Source organism: Microcaecilia unicolor, chromosome 2 (assembly GCF_901765095.1).
Source record: "Microcaecilia unicolor chromosome 2, aMicUni1.1, whole genome shotgun sequence".
Taxonomy (NCBI): Eukaryota; Metazoa; Chordata; class Amphibia; order Gymnophiona; family Siphonopidae; genus Microcaecilia; species Microcaecilia unicolor.
The window spans coordinates 514,065,862-514,081,160 of NC_044032.1; the positions used below are offsets into that span (position 1 = coordinate 514,065,862).

The 15,299-nt window shown below is 48.4% G+C and overlaps 1 protein-coding gene across 2 annotated transcripts in view; it reads right to left on the reverse strand.

Moving 5' to 3' along the window:
- The window catches only part of LCORL (ligand dependent nuclear receptor corepressor like), a 286,137-nt gene that overhangs the window by 223,317 nt on the left and 47,521 nt on the right, over positions 1–15,299 (reverse strand). For both annotated transcript variants that reach the window (XM_030191226.1, XM_030191230.1), the window contains exon 2: positions 14,987–15,066. The gene's annotated coding sequence lies outside the window, so the exon portion shown is untranslated. The remainder of the gene's footprint in view (positions 1–14,986; positions 15,067–15,299) is intronic.

Sequence of the window (15,299 nt, forward strand, 5' to 3'; positions counted from 1 at the left end):
AGGGACTGCGATATCCCTGCAGTGAGAACCGTGGCCCTGAAGGAAGCATCTGCTCAAGGAGACACATTCAAATGGTAATGCTTAATAAAGGAACAAGAGGAAGACCACAACTCTGACAGACAGATCTCTGCCAACAAAACTGTCCTAGACTCTGCCAGAGAAGTCACCAAAGATCTGGTAGAATGAGCCTTGACGTGCATGGGAGCAGATCTACCCCTCAGAAAGTACGCTGAAGAAATAGCTTCCTTAAGCCATCGAACCACTGTCGCTTTGGAGACTGGCAAACCCTTCCGGGATTCCGCAGAGAGGACAAAAAGATGATCAGACTGACATCATTGGTAGCGGTAAGATGGCGCATAAGGTTGCGCTTCACATCCAGAAGTTGCAGGGAAGGGTATTCTGCAGAATAGACCTCCCTAGAATAAGAAGGTAGAAACAGTCTGATTGACATGAAAAGGAGAAACAATCTTCAGCAAAAAGGATGGAACTGGCTGTATGGAAACTCCCAAGTCAGAAAAACGGAGAAAGGGATCACTGCGAGAGCTTGGGGCTCTGAAACGAAGGGGGCCAACTGAAGAGCCTTAAGAAGCACTTGAAGACTCCACTGAGAATAAATATTGCAGACAGGGGAACGCAGATGAGTGACTCTCTTGAGGAATCGCACTATATCAGGGTGAGCAGCCAATGAGGCATTCTGAATCTTGCCTCTATGACATGCCAACTTTGCCACCTGAACCTTGAGCGAATTGAGAGTCAAGCCTTTTTTGAATCCCTCCTGAAAAAAAGGACAAAATTTGAGACAAGGAAGCATGAAATGGAGAAACACTATTCTGTACAGACCCGCTCTCAAAAGTTATCCACACTTTAGCATAAGAAAAAGTGCATCGTTTTCGAGCTTGCAGCAAGGTAATAATAAAATCATCCACGTAACCCTTCTTCCTCAAGCGCTCTCTCAAGAACCAGGCTGTAAGACCAAAGCGGGACAGATTCTCCGTAAGTACTGGACCTTAGTGCAATAAGCCCATCTGTGAAGGAAGAGTTAAATGAAGAGCCACTTGAAGACAGACAAGGTCTGCATACCAAGGATGTCTGGGCCAGTCCAGACCTACAAGAACGACTTTCCTGGGATGATGTGCAACCCTGTGCAACATCCTTCCTACGAAAGGCCACAGAGAAAACACGTAAAGGAGGACTTCCGACAGCCAAGGCTACCAGTGAATCCATTTCTCTTTTCCGGAACCTTATCAGCTTCCTTGCACCTACTGTTACTCTATTTTCCACTCTGTATATATTCCCGGAGTTGGTACTCTCCTCTCCGGAACCTGTAAGCCACATTGAGCCTACTGCTATGCGGGAAAATGTGGGATACAAATGTAATAAATAAATAAATTTATAGGAAGTCTTTCTCCCTGAAGCGACTGTAGAATCTGTGTACTTGCGCATTGAGTCTGTATGCCATGAGGTCCAGAACCAGAAGGCCCCCCTGTATGGAAATGAGGTGAAATGCAGTATTTCACAGTTGCCATTCCCCTGGGACCAGAGACATTCTGCTGAGGAAATTCACTTGAGAGTTCAGTGAACCCACTCCACTATGCAAAATACTGAAATCAATGGAATGTTCAATTCTGCCCACTAAAAAAAAAAAGACCTGGACTACACTCTTTGCTCCTCCTTGTCTGTTGATGTAAGACAGAGCTGTGACATTGTCCAAGAGCACGTGCTCCAGCCTCCCGCAAAGGCTAGTAAAGCTTCTGTTGATGGACCAGGAAGCCTCCATTCTTGACCAGCGGCCCTGTGCAGAGTAGTGCAGATAACAGGCTGGCATCAGAGATGAGAACACACCAACTGGGAGTCTGTAAGGGCAACCCTGCCTAACTGTGCACAGGGAGAAGCCACCAAGTCAGACTCCGTCTGGCTTGAGACGTCCACTGCACTAGCTGGTTGTAAGTCCCCAAGGCTGGAGACCACCGGCTCAACAGGAATGACTGTAAGGGCCACATGTGGAACTTTGCCCAAGGCAGAACATCCAAAGTTACCACTATAGAACAGAGAACCTGAGCATAGCCCCACACCCGCAGGCAGGGAAGAGAGAGAAACATAAGAATTTGCTGTCTGAGCTTGAGCAGACGATGCTGAGGCAGGAAAACCTTCCCCGCCTAGGTATTGAAGAATTTGCTGTCTGAGCTTCAGCAGACGATGCTGAGGCAGGAAAACCTTCCCCGCCTAGGTATTGAAGCACACTCCTAGAAACTCCAGGGTCTGGATGGAGGTGATGACTCTTGCTGTAATCCACCCCCAACCCAATGCAGAAAGAAGAGACAGGACCGTCTGTGTATTGCGAAGGTTCTCTTGATAAGAAGGCGACCGAATTAGCCAATCATCCAGGTAAGGATGTACCTGAATCCCTTGCTGGTGAAGAAAGGCTGCCACCACAACTTTTCAAAATGTGTGAGATGCAGTGGTGAGGCCAAAAGGCATGGCCTTGAATTGAAATGACTCTTAGGATCGTAAACCGGAGAATTTTCCTACGAAGAATCCAAATTGGGATATGAAAATAAGCTTCCTTGAGGTCCAAGGAGGTGAGAAACTCACCTGGCTGGACTGAGACTATGACAAAACAAAGAGTCTCCAAGCAGAAGTGCAGTACTCAGACTTGTTCACCCCTCTGAGATCCAGAACCGGGTGAAAAGTGTCTTCTTTCTTTGGGATGACAAAATAAGATTGAATACCGACCCGTGCCCCTCTCTGCTGAAGGAACAGGCTGAATGGCCCCTAGTCACCTTAAAGAGACTAAGGTAGTTAGCACTGCCTGACTCTGTGCAGAGCTGCCACATGGGGACAACATGAACCGATCTGAAACTGGCTTTGAAAATTCTAGCTTGTAGCCATGGAGAATGATATCGAGGACCCAATGGTATGCAGTAATGGTGGTAGGCCATTCCTTGTGAAAGGGGGAAAGACACCCAACTATGTCTACATACACAGAGTGAACCTCAACCTCATCATTTCGAGGGCTGTGAAGAGGGAGAGGTTCTTGAGGAACGTAAAAGGACTTCTTGCCTCCTCGAAAGGAAGATAAGAGACTGAGGAAAGCGAGGTTTTTGAGTGGAGGCACTACCCTTTCCTGGTCTATATCTCCACGCTTCTCGAAAATTAGACTTAGCTGCCCAGAGATGAGGCTCAGGCTTGTCCTCAGGTAGCCGCTGGACCTTGGATCTCCCATGTCTAACAATCTTCTCCAAATCTGCACCAAAGAGTAGTTTCCCCAAAATGGCAACTTCACCAGACAAAACTTGGATGCTACATTGGCAGCCCAATGCCTCAACCATAGCCAGCATTGCACCAAAATGGCCAAGGCCATTCCCTTAGCTGACGCTTGGAGAATATCATAAACAGCGTCTGACAAATAGGACAACCCCGTCTCTAGGGAAGGGAGAAAGTCTGGAGAAGAGTCCAGGGTGGACAATTATTGAATCCACTATGAAGAAGCCTTGGCTACAAAAGAAGAAAGCATGAGAATTTAACGCAGCTAGTTGAAAGGCTAGCTTCAAGGAAACCTCAAGCTTGTGGTCACGCATATCCTTAAATGCAGTGCCACCTTCAACAGGGATGGTGGTACATTTAGTAACCACCATAATAAGGGCATCCACCTTAGGCAGAGCAAACTGCTCTAAATCAGGCTGCAGAAGGGGATATAATTTGGACATAACACAAGCCACCTGGAGGTTAGAATCAGGGGTCTTCCACCGAGATGCAATAAGCTCCTGCATAGTCCTGTGAATATGGAAAGATACAGGAGGTCTCTTGGCACCTGACATAACAGACGGTGCAGGACCAAAGACTGAAGCAGGAGAAGAAATGTTTAAAGCCTCCACAGATTTTGTGATCAATACAGGCAACTCTGCTCTCAAAAACATCCTAGCTACAGTAGGATCATCACCCCTCTGCCTCTGAAATGTCCAAGTCAGGGCCATCAGCAGAACTAAAACACACAAATAAAACCTCTTGAGTCATGAGGATGAACATTCTCCAAATCCTGTGAAATGGAAATTTTTCGTTTCTTAGGCAGCTGCTCCTCAAAAGTAATGTGAGGGGAAGAAGGAGAGGCAGCTTGAGATGACTTGGACTGATTTTATAAAACAACAAATTCAGGTGAAAATGGTAGGGCTGAGACTTCTACCCTCACAAAACCACCATCCTGGGACACAGCAACAGGCGAGGAACCTGTGGACAAAATGGCCACTGAAGCCTTGTGGAGCGCAGAAGCCATTGGCACCAAGCCCACCATCGGAGCAGGGCCAGACTGAACTCCCGGAGACAGAGTACTGATGGCCAAAGTAGGAAAAGGTGGCATGTCCACAGAAGGAAAGGAAAGCAAAGCGTGCAGGAACCAGTAGCCGAAAGCTTACCCCTACAGGGCGAACAAAACTTAATATGGTCAGACAGAGAATATACCCACAGAAAACAAACAGTCAGTCTCCTGACTTCCAAGGCACTGAAGCCCCACTATCTTCCCAATAAGAACCACAGTGGCAGCTTTATTTATTTTAAGACAAAGGCAGGAGAAAAAGATAAGGAAAGACCAAGATAAAGAGGTGGAAAGTGGCAACAGGAGCAGGGAGGGACCTAGATCACTAGGTTTACACCTGAGGCACAGAATATTCTCAGCCCCAAACTCAACTGAACCTGCAAGCAGGACAGGAAGTCACACAGAAGATACCACAGCGAACAGGAGCTGTAACCTCATCTGATGGAGACTGAGAATACCGGCTTGGTTGCTAAGCGCAAGAGCTTATAAGGCACAACTCAGAGCTCTGTATCTCCACCTGCTGGTGGATGGTCACAACCCATCTGTCTGGACTGATCCTTGGGACATAATGGAAATATAACCCACACTCCCCAAATCCCCTCTCTCCTCCACCAGACCTATGCAAGAAAACAAATGAGAAATGAATGTCCATAAACAAATTCCACCCCAGCTGCTTTTTGGTCAACTGGTGAAGCTCTGTGGCCTGTTCCTGAGGGACAGAGTCTACGAGTAAGTGCACTACGAGCCAGGGACTTCAAGTAGATGCTCGTGTAGAGCTGGTACGTCTAGATGAGGGCAATAAGTGTCGAAGTCCGATAAAGCTTTCTCCCAAATGAGTCCAGAGTTGGAGCATCAAGGGGGGCCCGCCCGGCACTAGCACTGCTCTCTTGTTCCTGTGTGTGGCAGCGCTGCAAAGTGGAGTACTTCCTTCCTGCTGCTTCCAAACAGCCTCTGGATACGACAGGAAGGGAGGATAGACTCTGCTCTGTGGCGCTGCCACACAGAGGACCAGGAGAGCCATGTTAGTGCTGGGCCCTGGGGAATTCTGATGCACACGGTGACAGGAGCAGGACAAGTAAGCAGGGCAGGCCCAGAGGGAGGGAGGCGGGCGGGGGGGTTTGCCCCAGGCCCAGCTTTGTCTCTCAGCGGCCCTGGCGCCAAGGCACAATTCCTGGCGCTTCTGGCCCACTTGAGAGCAGATTTGACCACTAGAATGGTGTGTTAATTGCACCCACTCAAATCTGGGAGCTTTTGGGATATGATACTGTGTATCCACCTTCTTCAGTACAACCTACACCGAGAGGGAGAATTCCCAGATCCTCAGCAGTGCATCCTTCAGGATAGTGTGCAATGGAACCTTGACCCCTTCTCCCTGTGAAGAGATTTGTGGTCCAAAACTGAACATCTCAACCCTGGGCTCCTCCTTTGTTTCCAACTTAAATGGGATGGCTGAAGCCATTTTCTTCACATAACCAGTGAGAGAGATTCTCAGGTGGAGATTTATGCCTCTCCTGTAGTGGGGAGGGGTCAAAAGGGATAACATAAGACACTTCCTCCAAGAAGTAACGTGGATCCTCATCTGACTCCCATGAATGGTCCAGATCAGACTTCTCTAGGTACTCAGGATGGTCTAAGTGAGTCTGGGCCTGCCTCAGCTCTATGGTACCATTTCTAAGCCCCATAGGGCACAAAGATATAGCCCTACTCTCTGACAATGGGAAAGCTTCCTCTCCTGATGCTGCATGGGTTGACTTTGACACCTGTCGAGGTGCTGGCGTCGAAGACCACTCCACAGGCAAAGCCTGGGCCTCATGAAGGAGCTAAGGCTGAGCTGCAGCTGGTGCAATTGCCCTCAATGCCTGAGCGGAGTGCAGCTGGAACACCAGGTTCCCTCCGCCCCCCCCCCCCCCCCGAGTATGGACCGGTACTGTTCACCGAGAAAAAGGATCAGCAAAGGCTGGGGAGCTAGGCCAGAGACAGCCTGGACAGGAGCCAGTTTTGTAGCAGAAGCCTGACTGTCCGCAGACTGGCGCAACAGCAGCTCCACTATCCTCCTGGTGCTGACACTCCTTGGAGACTGGCACTTCTGGTATTGTGCTTTGATGAGGACTGATGCTTCTTAGGCTTTCCTTGACACATCGTATCATGGTCCCTTGGTGTTGAAGACGACTACATCAAACTTGTATGAATCCTTGGTGTCTGGTCCGATGCTGACCGGTCCCGGGTCCTTCCATCAGCGCCCCGATACTGAGGGAGGAGGAGGAAACCTCCCTCGATGACGGTGCACTCCCAGTGGTAGAGGTAGTTTGGGAAGCCATTAAGGTTGTTGCTTCTGGTGCCAATGTCAATGGACCAGCCTTTGAGGAGCCAAAACGTTTCTCCTGCTGGATCTGACGTGCTGTGTCAACTGCATTTTTAAATGGAGAGAACAAGAATCAGCCTGGTAGTTAGGCCCCAAGCACCCAATGCATGAAATCACCTGATTACATTAGTCACACTTTCAAAAGTCTAGTGGAGTAGGTTAAAACAAACAGCACTTCCACTAACATGAGGGAGTCAAAAGATCTTCAGACACAGTGTTTATTGCAACAAATACTCCTTGGAGACTCGACATGGAACGCCTGTCCCAGGAGTCTAGAACAATACAGACAATGGGTGTGCCATCAATTAAAACATATGAATAGTTACAGATATAAAAATATAAATATATGAAGGTTTCAAAAAATAAAGATACCATAAGGATAATTACATAAAAGGTGCATTACACATAAAACCAAATGAACAATCTGTATAATATAAATGGAACCATACTAAACAAAACAATACACTACATGTAGTTGTTTCCCCTGCATAACCACCACGTGTACTGTAGTGTTTTTGAATCTACTGGGGGTCTTCTTTTCTTAAGAACAGTGGCCAATTTTGAAGGTAAGGAAAAGGAGCTAGACCCAAACTGAGGCCGGTGCTCAGGCCCAAGTGGGCCTAAAGAGCTTTGAAAAAAAAAAAAAAAAACCTTAAAGGCCCGAGAAAAAAAAATGAAACAAAAAAAAAATAAATAAGGAAGACAAGGGAAATACTGAGGAAAAAAAATAGAGCTAAACCCACACAGGGAGGCCAGTTCTGCGGTGAAGGGAGACCACAAAGATGCTTCCTCCCAGTTCCACGGAAAAGAAAAGACTGAAGTACCCATGCATCAGATGGAAGGCATCTGCGATTGCACGATAGGACGCTGCCAGAACTTTCCTAAAGCTATGCGTTAGGCAGTGTCCCTACTGGGCTCCGTTGGATGATGTCACCCACATATGAGAATACATTGGGTCTGCTTGTCCTAGGAGAAACAACGTTTAAAACAAAACAGTTGTTCACCGAGGTTGATCACCTTTTAAGACAACCACTTTATAGGTGCAATGTTTACAAATTAGATATTGACGGATCCTTCATGAGCACTACTGGACCTTGCATTACACTGCATATATAGTTTTATTACCACAGATTTATTATTATTTTTTTTTTTTACATACACAAATTAATGAGAAAATATTCCGTGGCAATCCAGTAAGCTGCAGATGCAAATTCAAAGCAAAATTCAAACTGGGCAATGAACAAGCAGATGTGGACCCCATGGCAACTACAAAGGGGGATACTCAAACAGAAGACACATCCGCATACCATGGCCTCCAAGACCATCAGGATGGCTCAAAAACAAATGCTTGACAGTCCTCTACAGCAGAGGTCTCAGCCCAGTCCTCGGGACATGCCTAGCCAGTCAAATTTTCAGGATACCCACAACAAATAAGCAGGAGATAAATTTGCATGCACTGCTTCCATTGTATCCAAATTTATCCTATGCATATTCATTGTGGTTATCCTGAAAATTCACCTGTCTAGGTGTATCCTGATGACTGGGTTGAGAATCCCTGCTCTTGAGTAACCAGGTTATTTGGGGGGGGGGGGGGGGGGGGGGGGGGGAAGAAGACATATAGACACTCCCCCTGCACAGCCAGGGCTGTAATAGTCCACTGATCCTGGCTGCTCTGTGCACTTTTCTGCAACTGAAGAACTGAGGAACCATGGTGCTCTGACAACTGAAGCCTTGGGATGCAACCATTCCACTACCAATTAGAAGGCCATTCTTTACCTTTGTTATGTGAGACAGTAGCGCTTTAGAAATGTTAGTTAGTAGTAGTAATAAAAGTGCTTGCAGGCTACCCTCTACCAAGCAGCACACACAACTGATCTCCTATACCAGAGCTGCACTCTTGATTCCCCCTTGTTGGCATAACCTACCACTGTGCCATTGTCTAATATCATTTGAACAACTTTCCTCTTCATAAGGGGAAGAAACACCAACATGACCAAGAAAATAGCTCTTGCCTCCAGACAAACTGGTTGCCATTCCTAACAAAAATTTAGAAGTTGCAGTAGGAACAGAGACCGGTAGCTCTAGTAGTGGTTGATACAGTAGATTCCCGGAGCTGCCTGATGCCTCCCCCGAAGCTTCTCAGTCATATGCAGGGCAGTAGGAGCTTTCAGCAATACTTAAATGCCAGATTCCACAGCACCTGCCAGTTAGCATGCTCCAGTACCCGACCTGAGTAAGCACTGCCACTGCTTCCTGATGCCACCCCCCCCCCCCCCCCTCCTAGGAGAAAGGTCATGTCCTTTTTTTTTTTTTCTTTTCTATCAAATATATAAGAGGTTGTGCGGGGGGGGGGGGGGGGGGGGAGCAGAGGCTCTGTGGGACCTGCACCAGACAGCCACATTGAACAAAGGACCACAGTCCAAGGACTGGCGAAACAGAGAGGCAACAAATTCCTCCAGGCTCAATCCGGGGAAAGAATGATTTGACAACCCTGGGAGACCATACAGGCTGTTGACTGTGCCCAGGGGAGTCAGGCCTGCTACAAAAAAAGTCCTGTTGCACCAATCCAACCTTCACCATCTAGTAGAGGCAGAGAAATACTAAGCTGCACTACTACCCTTTATTCCAGTGATGTCACTGGAATCTTCAGCTTCTCTGCTGGTAGAGTGACATAACTCACTGGTCTGAACTGGTCTAGCTGGATAAGGAAACATCGTTAAGTTCACACTAAATGAAACACACACTATTACAAAATGGTACAAAAAATGTATATCTTTAATGATCAGAGTGGTTGTAGCAGAGGCAGCAGCAGCACAGGTAGGTATAGATTTTGGTGATCAGGGGAAGAAGCAACAGATGCACAATATTTCTGGCTTGGATTGGCAGTGGTAGCAATTGCAATGGGTGGAGAAATGCAACAAAGGAGATATCAGGTATCTGGTTACCTGCTCTGTACCCTGTCAGTCAGCAGGCATATGTATTTGTAATGCAAAGCTTAAGCTTGTAATATTAAATTTTTGGCAACATAACGGCTTCTCATAATACCCCAAATCAAAACTGTTGATCAAAAATATTTTAACTTCACAATATATTCTAATCAGCTTATATTTAGAAACAAAATTTATAAGGTAAAATTAGTTCTTACCTGATAATTTTCTTTCCATTAGTCCCGACAAATCAATCCAGAGACTGGTGGGTTATGTCCCTCTGCTAGCAGGTGGCGATAGAAAGAACTTCCAAGGTTCACTATATGTGGTCATGTGTAGCCACCTAAACCTCAGTATTGTCGATGCCAAAGCCACATGGATCTTCAAATCACCACTTATTCCTTTGCCTTCAGAAATACCAAAAACACCCTGCAACCGCTAACGCGGGAGGAACTCATGCAGCTCACAGCAAGTAAAGAGATTCGCTCCAACCTTTGTTGAACCAAGAACAACTAACCTGTAACCATAAAACAAACACAAACAAGAAAACCAACAAACAATACCAGCAGTAAATCTTAAGGTGGGCCTCTGGATTGATCTGTCGGGACTAATGGAAAGAAAATTATCAGGTAAGAACTAATTGTACCTTCCATAGCGTCCCACGGATCAATCCAGAGACTGGTGGGACGTACCCAAGCAGTTCTTAAGTAGGGCAGGACACAGAGATCCCAGTTTGCAGGACTGAAGCCCCAAACGTGGCATCAGAACGCGCTGTTACATCCACTTGATAGTGCTTTGAAAAGGTAAGCCAACAAAGTTGCCGACTTGCAAATCTCCTCCAAAGAAACCAACCTCGACTCTGCCGTAGAAATGGCCTGTGCTCTAGTGGAATGAGCTCGCAAATGAGCGGGGAGGATCTTTCCCTGAAGAGATGTAAGCCAAAGAAATAGCCTCTTTTAACCAGCGAGCAACCGTGGCCTTAGAGGCTTGCTGCCCTTTCTTCTGACCAGCAAACAGAACAAACAGATGATCCGAACGACGAAAGTCATTTGTAACTTCCAAGTACCTGACGAGAACCCGTCTCACGGCCAGACACCTTAGAGCTCGAAACTCCGTAGGATAGTCCTCCCTACGAAAAGTGGGAAGACAGAGTTGTTAATTTACATGAAAACGTGACACAATCTTCGGTAGAAATGAAGGAACCGTCCGTAGAGTTACTCGTAAAACAGAGAAATGGATCTCTACAGGATAAAGCCTGCAACTCCGAAACTCTCCTCGCCGAGGAAATAGCTATCAAAAACACCGTTTTCAACGTCAAGTCCTTCAATGACAAAAGAGACAGAGGATCAAATGGAGGCCACAAAGGCCCGCAGCACCAAATTAAGATTCCATGTTGGAAACATCGAGGCACGAGGCGGGCGCAAATGATTCACTCCCCGTAGAAATCGAATGATGTCCGGTGCGAGGCCAGAGAGGACCCCTAAAACATGCAAGGGCCGCCACCAGAACCTTCAGGGAACTCAAGGATAGGCATTTCTCAAGGCCAACCTGCAAAAAGGCCAAAATAGAAGCTACCGAAGCAGACTCTGCAGCGAGACCTGCCACCTCACACCATGACTCAAGGTCCGTCACACTCAAGCGTAAGCTGTAGAAGTGGAATGCTTCCTAGCCCTTAACATAGTGGCAATGACTGTCTGTATAGCCCTTGTTCTCAACCTTGCCCTCTCAATAGCCAGGCCATAAGACCAAACAGGGAGGGATCCTCCATAACGATTGGACCCTGACGCAACTCCCGACGAGCTGGCGGGTGCAACGGATTGTCGACTTGAAGACAAACCAGATCTAGGTACCACGGACGCCTGGGCCAGTCCGGAGCCACTACAATTACCCGACCTGGTGACGAGCCACACGCCCTATTAATCTGCCTATCATGGGCCACGGCGGAAACACATACAGGAGATCGGACAGGGGCCACAGCTGAAGAAGCGCATTGATCCCCTGAGAGAGAGGATCCCCCATGCTGAAAAACTGAGGCACTTTCGCGTTGACCCCCCGTGCCATGAGGTCTATGGCAGGAACTCCACACTGTACCGTGATCAGCGAGAACGCCAGATTGGAGAGCTCCCACTCCACCAGGTCCAGCACGTGACGACTTAGAAGATCTGCCTCGACATTTAGCGCCCCCGCTATGTGACCCGCAGAGATTATGGGCAAGCGCCCCTCCACCAAAAGACAGAGAAGTGACACCTCCTTGGCTAAAGCAGCACTCTTGGTGCCCCCCCCCCCCCCCCCCCGGCGGTTGACATAAGCTACCGCAGTCGCATTGTCAGAAAGAACTCTAACCGGCCTTCCTATCAGAATCGAGCAAAAGGTCTGAAGAGCCAGCCGAATCGCTCTCAGCAGAGAGGCTGGCATCTGTGGTCACAACCACCCAGTCCACAACTGTCAGGCATTCCCAGCCCCAGCTTGTTGTGGCGAACCCACCACCGCACAGCTAGCCTAGCATACGGTTCCCAGGGACGTTGAATAGCGTAATCCTCTGACAAGGGGGACCACAGACTCAAAAGCGATTTCTGAAGAGGCCGCATGAACTTGGACTGGAGCTTCCGTGCCCGATTCTCCGGCAGAAACACCCTGCCTGACCGAGTGTCGAACAGCAATCCAAGATATTCCAAGGATTGAGAAGGAACTAACTGACTCTTGTCCAAGTTGATTATCCAACCCAATGAAAGCAGTAAACTCATGACCATGTCTGTCGCCTGCACACTCTCCTGGAAGGAGGGCGCTCTTATCGGCCAATCGTCTAGATAAGGGTGCACCTACACTCCTTCTTGCCTCAAATAAGCCGCGACTACCACCATAATCTTGGAAAAAGTCCGAGGTGCCGTCGCTAGGCCGAAAGGCAGGGCCTGAAACTGAAAGTGTCGGCCCAGGATCGCAAACCGAAGAAATAGATGATGTGGCGGCCAAATGGGAATGTGCAAGTAAACCTCATTGACATCAAGAGAGGTGAGGAACTCCCCTGGCTGAACCGCGGCCATGACTGACCAAAGGGTTTCCATCCGAAAGTGATGTATTCAAAGAGCTCTGTTCACGCCCTTTAGATCAAGTACTGGTCGGAATGACCCCCCCTTTTTTGGGCACCACAAAATAAATAGAGTAGCGGCCTAAACCCCGATGCTCCACAGGAACGGGAACTACTGCCCCGAGCTGGACCAGATTTCTTAGTCTCCTTGACCGCTGCTACCAGGGTTCAATAAAATTCCAGTTTATATTTGTCCCGGATGACCTCCAAGACCCAATCGTCTGATGTCACTCCGGCCCATCCTCCGAGAAAAAGGGGCAGCCGTCCCCCTATCACCACCGGGAGACGGGCCAAGTCCCCATCATTGGGTACGAGCTCCCACGGCTGGTCTCAAAAAAGCACCGCCGGGGAGGTGTTCCCCACGAAACGGCTGCTGCTTTTGAGGAAATCGCAGTTTCGCAAAAGACCCAGATCTGCCCCAGCAAATAACTGCGAGCACCCCTGAATCGGGACCGGGAGCTGCCCAAATGAGGACCAGAACGAGGCTTACCCTCAGGCAAACGATGGCCTTTAGAATCCCCAAGGTCCTTGACAGTCCTGTCTAAATCCTGCCCAAACAGAAGCTTGCCTCTGAATGGCAAGCGAGCCAAACGAGATTTAGTCGCCATTATCTGCTGCCCAGTGATGAAGCCACAACCAGCGGCGAGCCGCTACCGAGCAAGAAACCCCCTTAGCCGAGGCTCGAAGGAGATCATAAAGCAAATCTGCTAGACAAGCCAAGCCTGCCTCGAGCGAAGGCAAAACTTCAACGAGCTCCTCTGGGGAGGCTGCTTTCTGCACCCAGGACAGACAAGCCCTGGCCACATATGAACCGCAGATGGAAGCCTGCATACACAACGCCACCACCTCAAAAGACATCTTCAAGGAAGACTCCAACTTCCTGTTCTGAGGATCTTTAACAGCTGTGCCGCCTTCTACAGTCAACGTAGTCTTCTTAGTAACCGCAGTGATTAAGGAATCCACTGTGGACAGACGGAAAGCCTCCCGTTCTGCGTCAAAGAGCAGATAGAGGTGCATCATGGCCCTGGCCACGCGCAACCCTGCCTCCAGCGTGTCCCACTGAGCTGCGATGAGCACCTTCATTGCCTCATGAATATGAAAGGTCCTGGGGGGCAGCTTCAACCCCAACATAATAGAGGGGGCTACGGAAGCAGTGAGACTGCCGTCTGGAACGGAGATGTTCAAAACCTCCATGGCCCACACTATCAGAGCTGGGAGCTCTTCCTGGCAGAATAAACACACCGCATTGGGATCATCTCCCCCTTCTGAGGCCAATTCGCCCTCTTCCAATGAATCTGACTGTGCCAGACAGGAAACTCCTGACAATTGGCCATCATCTACCTCCGAACACACGCCCCCCCCCCCCATCCCATACACACACTGTGTCTCCCGTGCCCAGAGCTACGAAACACACCACATCTGCCAGCTGGCGGGAACGCGTGCCGAGGAGACCGCGGATGACAATGCTAGCGGCACTCACGAAATTGCGCCAAATCATAGGCTGCCGGGCGGGAAGAAGCAGGTCCGGCAGATCAAAGGTGGTACTGACTCCGCACCGAGAAACGAGCAGTCCTATGCCTCTGAAACTCGCTCTCCAGCCATGGAGCTGCGAGGACAGGCTGAGCATGCTCCCGACGCTGCTCTCCGGCTCCCACACTGGGAGCAGTGTTTAACTGTCTCTGAGGGAGCTGCCATGTGCTACAGCTGAAGTACCAGGGCTACACCCCCCCCCCCCCCCCCCCCAGAAACGAGGCACTTACCCCAACGAACCGTTCAGCTAGAACGAAGCCCTTCTTCCTACGAGTGCAATGCTGACAAAAAATTTTGTTCTTTTTAAGGTTCACGTGAGGCTGCAAAAAAGTCGGGTTCTTGTGAGGAAGGGGGAATAAGGGAGGAACCTGGCACCACCAGGTGTACCCTGCTCACCACCGCAGTGAGTCCTCAACCCCCTAAGGTATGCTCAACTCGGCCCGAGGGAACGGGTGAGGAGCCCAGAATCAAGAGCTGCAGAGTTATGACCCTCCACCTGCTAGACAGAGAGAATACTGAGGTTTAGGTGGCTACACATGACCACATATAGTGAACCTCGGAAGTTCTCTCTATCTCCACTTGCTGGCAGAGGGACATAACCCACCAGTCTCTGGATTGATCTGTGGGACGCTATGGAAAAGTGTTTTCTCAATTCTGCTCAATTTAACATGGACTGGTAAAAAATATTTGCATGAAAAAAAACCTTCATTCTTTCTTATCCTAAAAATTGTGGAGCAAAGCCATTTGAATACAGTGTGCTAGATTATACTTACATTAACCGTTTCTTTTCTTAAGTTACAGAAGGAACATTTTTCATCCACACACCAATCTGTCAGTTCTTCTGGTTCACAGTCTAAAACAAAGTGAAGAGCAAACTTAATAGTATAATCTATTTACACACAAGGTATATACACACAAACACTGAAAGGTCTTTAAGAGTGCATAACTCTAAAACCAATACTGTCAAATTCTCCAGGATATGCAGAGGAATCAGGATTCACAAACATTTGCTTTATTCCTATTAAAAGGTGTTTATCTGTAATGGGGCCCCACTAAAGATGCACAATAAATCATTAAAAACCATGT